Raw genomic sequence first — 13,354 nt, 5'->3', positions numbered from 1 at the left:
TCAAAATTAAATAGAAACTTGCGCAATCAAAAATGAAGCTGACAGTCTAGCTTTACTTTCTCTCGAAAAAAAATGTTAACTAGATTAACTAGAGGTTTTGACACTGGTTTATTTCGCAAATTGATGAGAAAACCACAATTAGTTTCAAACTTAAATCTAATAAAGCATGATACAAGATTGCTCCGTGGATGCACACTTCTAAGATAAATACCTAGCCTAATATCATCATATTGCCAATTAAGCTTAAACAACTAGAGGATTCTAGATCAAGTCCATACTGAAGTCTTGAAAACTAAAATTTCTGACATTGGGATCAAGCTCAGGTTTACAAGACATTTGATACTTATAAGCAGATACACATGATAAACAAGTTTATCAAATCATATGCCATTGTTATTGATCCCGACTACCCCCAAATGCCCCTGTTTGGTAAATGAGTATCGAATAAAAGAAAGACTGAAGTTCAGTTACATAAAATCTGTAACGTTGTTATACCTTCTTCAACTTCTAACCGAATTAGAGTATATTGCAGGTGTTTTTTTTTTTGTATTCGAATGTCTCTTTTTGACATGTTCGCATTCGAACTGACGTCGAAATTACTTCGTAAGATTTGTCGTTATTGATACTGGCCACGTTGGAAATGTGAATGTGAAGTTTCACACTTCTGCACTTTGTGACACAGAAATGACATATAGTGTAGCTTGCACGCTGCAGTGCCAGTCCATACAATTCACTCATGTATTCACATGAAAAATTGATTATATCGTTCACTATATCATCATTTGAACAACTACATTGAACTATTATGCCCCAGGCTTGCCCAAAAAAGCTATAACAGATAGCAAATGTATATATACGTTTATGTCGTCGGTGGCAGTCCGACCAATCACCAGCATAGTCCTTAGTATGGATTTCGACAACGAGTGGAGGTTTGGATCTGTCGCGTCACAATAAATTTCGAAGCAGAAGATGTCAGCCAGCATTAAAATCGAGTTGCCTTCGCGTCTTCTTTAACTTTCGACACGGAGTTCAACGCAGAGATCGAGTTTGTGTTCGTCAGTAAAATATCAATTATGTTTCACCTGTTCATAACTGTCAGCTGAACAATATTGCATGTGTGATGTGAATGTCAATTGTCGCGCAAGTACTACATGTCGACGTTTAGTAAAACATGTCTTGATATGTGTGCATCGATGCAAATTACTTTAAATCCAGGAGTACAGCGCTCCGCATGTTAGGCAAAATGGGTGACAACAAGAAAAGAGAATATCTGTGTTCTTCATTAATCTGAATTAAGCTGTCAAAGAATCGTGCAGATATTCATAATCAGTTTTTCTGTTGCAAGTATTCACCGATTGTTCTGATCTGTTCATCACGACCATATGATTATTGACATCATCATTTCTTAGCACAAAAACATTGGATGCTAATACTCACTCTTCAAGCCACTACAATTCCTATAGTGTCATTTCTGAATTTGATTAATATCCAAGGAGAAATGTGAAGCATGTGTCTAAGTGTACGTTAAACTCCGTCCTAATAAGTTAAATACAAATACATTCATGTCATTCAAGATGACGTAATAATTTCAGGCATCTTCAAGAAACATTTTGTTTTCACGTTGTTGCACTCTAACTAACTGAATATCATCATTCTTACATGATGGGGTCTGATTCACGGATTCATATAAAGTTTCCTCTTCATTGTTTTCGCTGTTTTATCCTGAAACTCATATAAGTCAGAATTAGACTATACATGTAATACCTTGTTTTTGTTTGTTTGTTTTTTTTTAAAGCAACGCATCGTGACAAAAATGATGGTTGCAATTCATAAGAGTCAGTTTGGTTAGAATTTTATGTAATCAGACACGAATATTCTTAGAGATGGGAAGTAGTGGACACTTTTTCCAAAGAACCCTCAATTTTCTGTCAGATTAGATCAAAAAAGTTCACATAAAATGAACCCAAATGAAAGTGAGATGAGAGGAAATGTTGACTACAGTATGAGATGTATCATCCGTTAAACACCCACCGATGTATTTCGGGAATTTCCTCTTTGTTCATACACTATCGAGAAGTCTTTACAGAGCATGGTGGCAAAAACGCTTTCATTTCGTAGTTTGACTCGATATTTTTACAATAAGGGGCACCCTGTCATGGGCTGTACTCGTGAGTAATTGGATTGTAACGACGAGAAATTCCCCACCGTAATGTGCAAACGAAAATAAATGAATATTTCAAAATGACGGTTTGCCTGCAAAAAAGAAAAGAAAAGAAAAAGAAAAACATACTCTGTTCAAAAATTTCATATGAAGGCAAAGTCCCGAAAAGGAACTTTAAACAACCATGTTTTGGTATTTTTCTCTGCACTAATATTCATGGCTTGTTTTGTGATTAGTGATAAGTATCAGAACAAATTTTCTCATTTCCTCCATAAATATCTGGGAATTGCCAAAAATGATACCGGGCTTTGACATGAAGATCGTGCCATACTGTTGCGTGTGTGTGTGTGTGTGTGCTTTTGTTTTGTTTTGTCTCTTATGTCTCACGAGAGTACTTATCTCATCTTCTCTGTGTTTGGTGAACTTGTTATCTCGATTGTACAAAGGACATTTAAAGACATATCAGTGAAAAAAAGTCCCACCGACGGTGAAAATTTTTTTTTTCTATTGAATCCGCACACTTCTTCCATCTGATACTCTTCCTCTTCTGCTCCGTGTGATAGACACAATCTTTTCTGTAGGCCTACTTATTTTTTAACACCAAATATTTTCCTATAGTAACACACTCCCGATATAGTATGCCGCATGTCTGTTGTAGCCTTTACTGAAGACTTTCCTGACTTAACTCTTCTGTGACACTGGTATTCCTGCTGAAACTTGGTGTCTGATGACACCCGCAGGTATATATGGGCGAGGAGTTAACACAAAAACTCCTTGATGACAGGCTAGCCTTCTAGCTACAAGCATACACAATCTGATTGTAGTTCAAGTTCGTTTTTCTGTCTAACATGGGGAACCTGGTCTCAATCCCTAAACTCTTACTAAAAAAACACACACAAAAATAAATCACAAGAGTTAGCTGAGACACAGATGGGCAAAACTCGGTTTAAGAGAACATAGTTTTCCTTCCTGCGATGGTAAACACATAACTTGTTAATGTCATTTACTTAGTATATAGCTTGAAATGTGGAACTGAATGAAAAAAAAAGGTCAGTGCATTTTTTGGACAATCGATTGCCATTCAATGCTATGTCATCAGTCTGCAGTATACAGACATTGCCTTCCGTGTGTTGTGATTATCATTATGGAGAATGTTTTTTTAAACTCTATTGGTCAATGGCGAAGCCGAGCGACAAAACTTCAAGAAGGCATTTTATACATAGAAGGACATAATTATTTTTTACACCATGTCTTACCCACCTCAAACGAATCCTGTGAATAACTGGATAATGGTAATCAGGAACATGCCGTATATATTACAAATGTTATTGTAAAATAATACTGTTCATTCAGTAGCTCACTATGAGTGAAATGTACAAATGTAAATGAATAAAAAATGCAAAGGAGCATTCCTTTAAAATTGAATTCACGTTATGTGGTTCTGATTCTCTTGTTGAGTAGAATAAGTTGGTGATAAATTGTTCAACGTGTGAAATCCACCTTGAACAATTAGAAATGACTACAGGGGGTTATTGACGACCTGCAGTAACTCTTCCTTACCCCTTCCCGTTTATAAAGAGAGAAAAAAAGAGAAAATATCACATCAATATTTAAAGTTATGATATTTCTCTAAAGTTGGCGGAATGAAGGCACTGCTTTTGATTGCATATATTGTTGTGTAAAATAAGTTTGGCGCAATCAAATTCAACTTTTCATAGTATTGTCACTAAGTTATTCATGATCAAGGAGGAATATTGTTTCATGTTGAATGCTGTAAGCTGTATGCAATAAGTGATCTTATCAGAACATGTCAAATGGAGTAAATCCGACTTAAATCTTATTTCATTTCATTTTAATTCATTTCCGACGAAATTATTTGCCTTATCCTCTTAACATATAGGGCATTTGATTACATGCATGTTAATTTCTTAATTAATGTGAGATCATAAAACATCTCAGTAAACACTCATAAACCATTTTCACTGACACAGTGTCACATTGATGTAGTTAGAGATTACCTCTTTCCATTAACAATTCTTTAATCAATGCAAATAAGTAAACTTATTTTCAAAGCAGGACAGAAATTCTGTTTTATCAATTCTTTTTTGGAACAACTGAAGTTAAGAAATCATTACACCTAATTCTAAATCACGACTTACATTTTCCTTGATTGTGCAAAACACAAGTAGGACCATACGACAAGAATAGTGCAAGACGTGAAATTCCATAATTCATTTGATGGTATTCAATTCAATTCAATTCATTTCAATTCAATTCAATTCAATTCAATTCAATTCAATTCAATTCAATTCAATTCAATTCAAAATGATTTTATTTCCATATATTGATAGATGCAGGGCTCTAGAGGGAATTCTGAACAGTAAAACAGTTGAAATCATTCAGTTTACAGCCATTACAGCCATTCGCATTCCTTTAAGATTATACTTGAACTCAGCTATAGAAACCTAATTTTAGCCAAACTGATAAAATGACTGCAACACATTCATCAAAGTTTTAGCAAAATCAAACAAGCATTAATGATTAAACGCTTAAAATGAATCAAGGCTTTAATTGTCAGTAAGCTTGATTATGGAATGGAGACTTCGAAGTGGTGGTCGATGTCGCCATTAGACTGTGATTACTTCAATAGATCAAAGCGTGCATCTTCGTGCCCTTTTATGATAAAATTGAATTTACATTTCTTGGACAATTTATGAAATATCATGAAATCGTGACCCTGTCATGATTTCATAAATTATAAAATGGCCAATTTCTTATATCTAATTTCATTCCTTAATTGATAAGCAGGAACTATACACATAAACATCAATATACAGTATGTCCCCCCCCCAAAAAAAAAAAGAAAATACAATCCGATTTTCACATTGATAACTTCCAATATGATTAATCTGTCTGAGTGCTATTTCAGAGTCTTAAGATATAACATCTTAGCTATATTTTGCAGAAAACCCCATTCAATTTGGTTAACTGGTCACAGAGAGATGTGGATCGTTGTAAAGCATGTCATGGGTCTGATTCTTCCAAGTTTAGCATTTGGATGCACTTGAAACTGCGTATTAATGTGTGAAGACAATGGACAGAACTTGGAGGGAAGGAATTCCCGACATGTTCTACAAAAAAAAAAAAAAAAAAATCCTCATTTCTCTTTGACCACTAAAGCAAACCGGATGGGGTTCTCTGTAAGATGTGGGTAATAAGTTATAGTTTCACATCCTGAAATTGTATTTGGATTGATTCACTATTTTAAAGTTATCATTGTGGATTTTTTTTTTCTTGGACATACGGTACACACAGAGAGAGAGAGAGAGAGAGAGAGAGAGAGAGAGAGAGAGAAAGAAATGAAAATACCCGTCGGAAATTATTTGTTGTTACTTAATAACTTTTCTCTGCCACCACATTTTTAACTTTATAATCACCTTCATATTGTCAGAAAACTTCCTTTAATTCCATCGTGCCTGTTTCAAAATTAACAAAGTGTACAGCTGTCTCATGATTACATGTCACGGTTCGCATCGAGACAAGGTAATAAATATCATGTTCATAAATTGTGTAATCAGTACAGTTCATGTCGCACACTCAAAAGTACATCCATTACACATTATGGCTCTTCATTTTGTTGTTGTTTTTGTTTTAAGTCTGTCTTCATTTCAGTGAGACGACACCATACTGAGCTCTTCACAGCGGTCATACCCGGTCACATAATTGCAAGAGCAAGTCGATTATTACAGCCGACAGACGCGGGTGTTCGGGCTGGTGAAGCCGGTCACAGGGGCGTGTCGGGGCGTAACGTTCTATAAGGGGTGTGCAGCTCGGCGGGACCGCCCCATAGAAGGTCCTGTCTAGCTAATTTCAAGCTGTTAAAACTTTTGGGGAAAAAAAAGGAGTCCCAATGTACACTATCATTACTACACAGTACACGTTAATCATATTATTATATAGTCGAAGCTCCCGGAGTCATATTCCTTCATTTGTACAATATAGTTCTTCGTCAAACGCCGAAGACACTATAGGAGCTCTCAAAGAAAACCAGAACAAATTTCTGATAATGTCATCATATAGATAGTAACAGCGAGACATGAAAAACCAGAATGTGCCTGAAACATATTAAGCGAAGACGAAGGAGACTATAGGCGTAAACAAATTGTTTTAACAATGTATTATCAAACAGTAGGAACAGAATCTCTGAAATTAAGATTAAAGCTTAATGAGTTCATAGTAGTGTATCACACACACACATACAGACACACACTCACAGTAAACATATATATATATATATATATATATATATATATATATATATATATATATATTATATATACATATATATAATATACAACTTTGTGTGTTGTGTGTGTCTGTGTATAGACTTTAGAATGCGCACTTAGATATCTTATGTACACATAATGTGTGTATGTATAGATACGATATAATATTATATATATATTATATATATGTATATATATGTATATATATATATATATATATATATACATACAAAAAGTACACACACACATACATATACATTATTTATGTATATACGCACGCACACACATATACACGTATATGTATAATGATGTACATGTATATTATGATAAATATCACATAATGTATCAATCTTCCATACGTACTCAGTATTCGACTAAATCCTACTAGCTTGCATAGGAATACATGTATCTCCATAGTTCGGACGAGATACACACATCATGCGGTAAATAAGAGATGTTATGGGAGAAGACGAACGGGGATATTTTTGAACTTCCTGTTTTTGATGGTAGGTCGACACGGCACCCCGCAGCGTGTTTCCCCATCTCGCACGGTTACTATGGCTCAATGGGAAGCGGTGCTTTAAGGACAGGTATAAGACGGACGGATTTACATGATATATACCGGCCGAATGGAGTCGCTTTATCCTGTCTATTGTATCAGCTACAAGCAATCAAAACTACACGACGACTTAAACAAAGTAAACACAAAAATAAAAGAGGGATGTTTGTTCCGATTATTTTTCCCCGGGATGCTTTGTTTAATTGTCTCAACTAGAAGTTGTAACTGAACTTCCAAATGTAAGTGGTGAATCGTCAAAGGAAGGTTCATCAAAATTTAAATGATAATGCATTTTGTTTTGATTATCTAGTTGATACTGATTTCAACATCCTAATAGTTTCAGACTTTTGTCTTATCTATAACCTCCAGTTTTGTGTGTGAAGTTTCGAGTTTGTGCAAATGGTGCAAATGTCAAGTAATGTCATGATAATGCTGTGGTCACTCTTTCCCGGCGATACAATTGATTTACTAGTTTGTAAAACCGTATATTTTCCCCCCTTACGGTAGAGTCGGTCGGGTGACGTTTCGTAGAGATAACAGTCGGCAGCATGAAGAATAGTCATCAATCCTGTTAGTGGGACGATTAACTGCTAAATAGAATCAATAGCCAAATTAATAGGCAGCTTTAAGACCCTAATCACAGGTGTCGTTTGATTGTATTTCGATACACGATGCTAGATTTCCCTCAGACAACAATAGACGAAATCAAGTCTAATCAATGCCAGTATTTATTCATAGAATATCCTAAAAGTAACAGCATAGCATAAAAAAGCATAAAAAACCCTTGAGTATATTTATCCTCCTAAGACTCACCATAAAGATCACTCACTATAAAGTTCGACAGTCTCATAAGATTGAACCACAACATAGATAAGCAGTGTCTTTAAACCGAAGACTACATATGGGAACAGTACTTTGAACCAGATTGCTTGGAATGTGCTTTCATTTTCGAATAGAGTCGGTTATCTAAAATTTAGGTCGGTCATAGGCGAAGTGAGTCTTGAGTGATAAACACAGTGCTCTGCAAGTTTAGATACAATATTAGGTGGTAAAACAAACACTGAATTGATTTCAAACTGGGTTTATTTATTTATTTTTTTGTACGGCAATGTCCAGGGAAGAATCTAGAAAGCGTCCTTGTTTAAAAATTGGATGGACAAATGTTAAAAAAAAGGAGACTTGCAAAAATGTTGAAAGCTTCTGAGTATCTGAAATAAAAACATCTAGGTTGGACTAGAGAAGTGAGGAAAATGTGTCGGTGAGTTAATCACAAGAGGCAGATGTAGATTAACTTGTTCAACTTTTCTTGTGTACCTGTTGTTTGATGCTTTCCTCTGGAAAGTGATAAAACATAAAAGACAGGTTTTCTTTTCTTTTCTTTTCCTTTCTTTTTCTTTTCGGTCCTTTTTGATGTAAACCCATACAACGGCTCTGGAGCAGCACTTCTTCTGCAGACTTAATCGAAAAATTCATGAGCATAATGTGCATTATCTGTTAGCCTAATATTTATGCCAGTGCCTGTGATGTATTCACTAAATGAATTTTGCTTAGTTTTGGTGAGCTATACTTCAGCACAAGAACTCATTCAGCACAAGAACTGATCATCAGTCTCTTTACCAGTAACTTTACGAACAGCTTTATGAAACAGGGCCCTGCTTGTGTACACAATAAGTAGACTTGGGATAAGGCTGATATGAGAATATCCTTGTACGACGTAATTTCCTGTCTCTTGTACACTCTAATTGCTTGTCTAATTGGCTGTACTTTAATTGCTTATCAGCATTGTGTCTGAAGCGACCATATTGTGATGAGCTTGTCGTGCACATGTGGTCTGAAGGTTATTACAAGATAGAATGCAATGGGTACTTAAAATATTAAAAAGGAAAAAAAAAACGTCAGAAAGGCCTTTTGGATAGTTAGGATAGTTAGGATATGCCGATTATATCAATTTATATTCTGCAATGCCAAGCCGCGAATGGTCATCGAAATAATCTATCAATCTATTGGTGCGAAATTGGCCTACAGAAGTATATAGGAGAAGAATATCAAATTGCAAAGACTTGACCAAGTCTTCCACGCGGGTGCACGCCACGAGCTCGACACCCTACGAGTCATACAGCCCACGAGCTGGACACAAAGTGAACAAGGCCCAAGAGTTCGACTAAGAGGTACTAGGCGAGCCTAGTACCTCCTTGGTTCGACGGTCCATGAAATAGACATTATAGACAAATAAGGCTTCAAGCTATAGACACTCGGAAAATACGGCACACGAACCCGACACTGTATTGGCAATGAATAATCAGCCAAGCAAACAAACAAGCAAAACGCGCACACACACATACAAACATATATTATGCTCGATATTACATCACGTAGTTTGATTTACGTAGGGTCAAACCAGTGGACCTTGATTTCTTAGTGTAGAGCTCGTGGGCCTTATTTGCTAATGTCAAGTTCGTGGGCCTGTTTTACTTATTGTCTAGTTCGTGGTCCTGTTCGACTTGGTGTCCAGCTAGTAGGCTCTATGGCTCGTGGACTGTATGAATTGTGGGTGCATGACTCATGAACTCGTTTTCAATGTCCAGCTCATGGGCCGTATGACTCGTGGGTGTCGAGTTCATGGGATGACCCCTTCCACGTAAGCAGTTCTAGGTTTGAACTCCTTCACTGTTCAATGAGACGTTGTCTGGTATAGTTCCCCTAACAAGAATTATTTCAATTCACGTTAACATTTGCACTTCGTATGTGAAACAAGTAGGACTGTACTGTTAGCTAAATGTCGTTCAGAAGTCTTAAAACCGTTTTAACCATTGGATTCACACTCTCAAAGATCTTTGTGAAAAAATAGATGCTATTCTATTTCAATTCATTTCATTTAACATCATGTGATTTAAATATTTCATGTAGCTTCAGCATCAACTGTGCTTTTAATCTGCGAGCTGACAGAAATAAGAAATAATTAACAATGGAATCATTAGTCATATATTACATTAAGATTAGGTACATTAGAAGAGCGACAAAACATCTAAAGGAGGTCATAAAACGAAAAAAATATCCTAAATGTTTCGAAGTTCAGCAAGATTATTACCTCATTCGTCTATAGTCCTATTCACAGAATGTCTCGACCACTTATAGGTGTTCTCACCTTTTGTTACATATTTCTGTACATGAGGCACAATTAATACTAGCTAACGAGAATCAAACCTCATACGATAATACGGTATAGTGATCCTTCGGTCGGCCGTTTGAAAGGATACGGTGATCTACTGCTATTAGATTTCGCGGTCACTTTGTTTTATGTTCCTTGAAACCTCAAGAAAGAGAGGAAGTGGCAAAATATGCTCTTTCCTTAATTTTTTCCTCTTGCTTTCCCTTCGTGGTACACAAGACGCTAGCGATCCCTTTTTTTTTTCTGCCGTGTCTTCCGGCGGACCCCATGCGGCTCGATCTCGAGTCCGAATCGCTCCGGGGGAAGCGAGTCCACTGATTATTTTTCAGCGCGGAAAGTGCAAAGAGAAAATTAGCCCGACAGAGAAAGTTATTCGCTACCATTGTTTTCCACCGAGGGAGTATAACGATTTCGGAAGGACTAAACACCGAGGGAAGCAAGAAAGTCGACTTCAAAAACAGAGCGACTTCATGCGCTCCTTCTATCCCTGGTAAGTATTCGGATGAAAGGTAGGGGCTCCTATATACTACCAAGTAATACATTTCAGAGTGATTACTGTGTTCTGTTAAAAAAATGGTTACTTTGATATCTAATATCGGGTAAACAATCATTCGTCAAATCTCCTAGGTAGAGTAAGTTCCTATAAGTAGGGAGAATCGCGATGCAAGGGTGCATTAAAAAAAAAAAAATCATATTCGGGAACGTTACCCTGGGTAGCTGCTTATTAAGAGAAATGTCTGATTACTATTGACCGGTACTCTAGCAGCAATTGTGACAGCAATTCATAATAATTTCACATATTCTCTGATTCACTGTCTTTAACGTGTAGGAGAGACAACGTTTACCAACCACCGTCAAAAAAATACAGGAGACGGTTAAAATTGCAGGAGAGTGAAATAGTGAATGAAAATAACTGAATAAGATAGGATTGGGAGAGTCTAGGATTTATAATCAAAAGATGTTTCACAGCACCCTCAGAAGAAAGCACGATAACAAGTAACTTGTATTTGTAAGCGTTTACGCTTAAAACATTGGAACACTGAATTTGGACACCGAGTATATCCCCAAGAAGCCTATTCCCGATCCAACAAATAGGTCAATTAATTATCTAACTCATTGAAGCTACATATACCATGAAATGTTACTCCATAGTATCAAAAGTTTGTTCGCTTTTCTTAACATTTTGTGCGCACTAGTATGCACATAATCACTCCGTCACATCCTAATATGTAAGAAAATAAAATGAATGAAATGAGATGAAAGAAAGACAACACGAATGTAATGGCTTGGAAGGCCTATTAACTTATTAAGAGTGCATATCTCATTTACGCTTGAGCTGGTATATGTTGTGATGCAGGCTTCGGAATATACGCCCGGCCAAACGACATGTCCTCGTTCTGTGTGTTGAGTTACTTCGCGCCGCCACACAAACTCGTCTCTCGTTGTTGTTGTGTAAATGTAACAAGAAACCAGCCAATCCAGGCCTTCCAAGGCTGGTCACATGTTTCTGGTTAATGCTGATCACGTGACTGTGTACGTATTGTAAGCTTGAATCAGTCCATATCATAATTCTAATGTATATATGCTCCATGTAATCAGTGAAAGTCTCTTTTCGACATGGATCGGATAAAGAGAGGTATTCATTGATTCGTCGTGTCTTACCATTATTACGGTCCACAGGTTTAAATAGGTTCAGTTTAGCCGACTGTTACGCGGAAATTGAATGAAATGAGAGAATATTTAAAGATTAATCAAATAAGAGACAGTTGGTCCTCTATGAAAACGATTCTTTTCGGTGATTACAACTTTTGATGATTTACTGCCTGACTATATCGAACTCATATCTTTATTTGATGCATAACATCTTTCGGCCTATAGGCGTTTTCTTTCAGAAAATCATCCCGAAATTTGACTCAGCGTTTTTAATTTAAAGCTCTATCAGTACTGTTCGCAGAAAACATGTTGGTGAATTGGTTCAGGTGAAGGATTGTCGATCTCAAGATCCTAAGTTCAAATCCAAGAACATATAGGTAATTGTAGATCCTCTCATGCAATCCGCCCTCATCTGCTTTTTAGGTACAAACGAGACTTAGCATCACAGTGCCGGTAACAGTTACCTGATATATAATATCTTTGCCCTATCTTTGGACAAGTTCCAGTCAGACTGGATGTACGAGTGCAGTTCACGAGTGCGACACTCACGGGTCATACAGCTCACGAGTCACACAACCCACGAGTTAAACAGCCCACGAGCTCGTCACTAGGACTCGTCAAATAAAGCCCATGAGTCCGACACCAGGCAAACAAGGCCAACGAATCCGACATTAGACAAACGAGGCTCACGTGCTAGTTCGAAATTGGGCAAAAAGGCCCATGAGACCGACACATTAAGCCCCATGATGTAATGTCAATCTCGTGGTTTGTTTTGTTTGTTTGTTTGTTTGTTTGTTTTTTGCTTGTGTCGAACTCGTGGGCCTTGTTTGCCTTCAGTCGGACTCATGGACCTTATTTACCTATAGTGTCGAGGTCATGGGCTGTCTGACTCTTGGGCTGTGTGACCCATGGGCCTTTTTTTTTCCAATGTCGAACTCGTGGGCCGTATGATTCGTGGGATGACCCCGGATGTACAAGCTAAGAAAAGTCCTGAGTCTCTATATCATCTTCATGCTGGATAGCTATTTCACCAGGTTGTGATTGTCATGTGATTGTCGTTGTGAGAAGTTTCAAGTGACTCTTGATTCTCTCTCTATCTTGGGCAGTTGGTGTCAAAATGAACCATTACTCAGCTAGTCAATGAATACTATTGGAAGGAACACAACCCTGCGATTTGACCATGGCACATGCCAGTTCAACCCATGCAAGACATGAATTATCCAGAAAATTTTTCCTTTTTTAAATTGACGTCAACCTGGTAACCAAATGATGACCACATGCAGAAGATCGCCGCTGGCATTTCGTGAACTTTGACTGAATCTAAAACTTTAGTAATATTCGGAGATCAGTGGATCTGTTTCTCTTTGTTTGTTGTTTATCCGCTTCATGTAAAAAAAAAACCAAACACACACACCCCAAAAACAAGAGACTCCTGACATATTTGCCTACTGCAGCTGTTAGTGTGCTTTATAGCGTGTAGTTGTATCGCATTTTTTTTCAAGTTGTTTGTTCGCTAAATCAATCTA

Source organism: Diadema setosum, chromosome 21 (assembly GCF_964275005.1).
Source record: "Diadema setosum chromosome 21, eeDiaSeto1, whole genome shotgun sequence".
In the NCBI taxonomy this organism is placed as follows: domain Eukaryota; kingdom Metazoa; phylum Echinodermata; class Echinoidea; order Diadematoida; family Diadematidae; genus Diadema; species Diadema setosum.
This window is presented reverse-complemented; position numbering follows the sequence as displayed.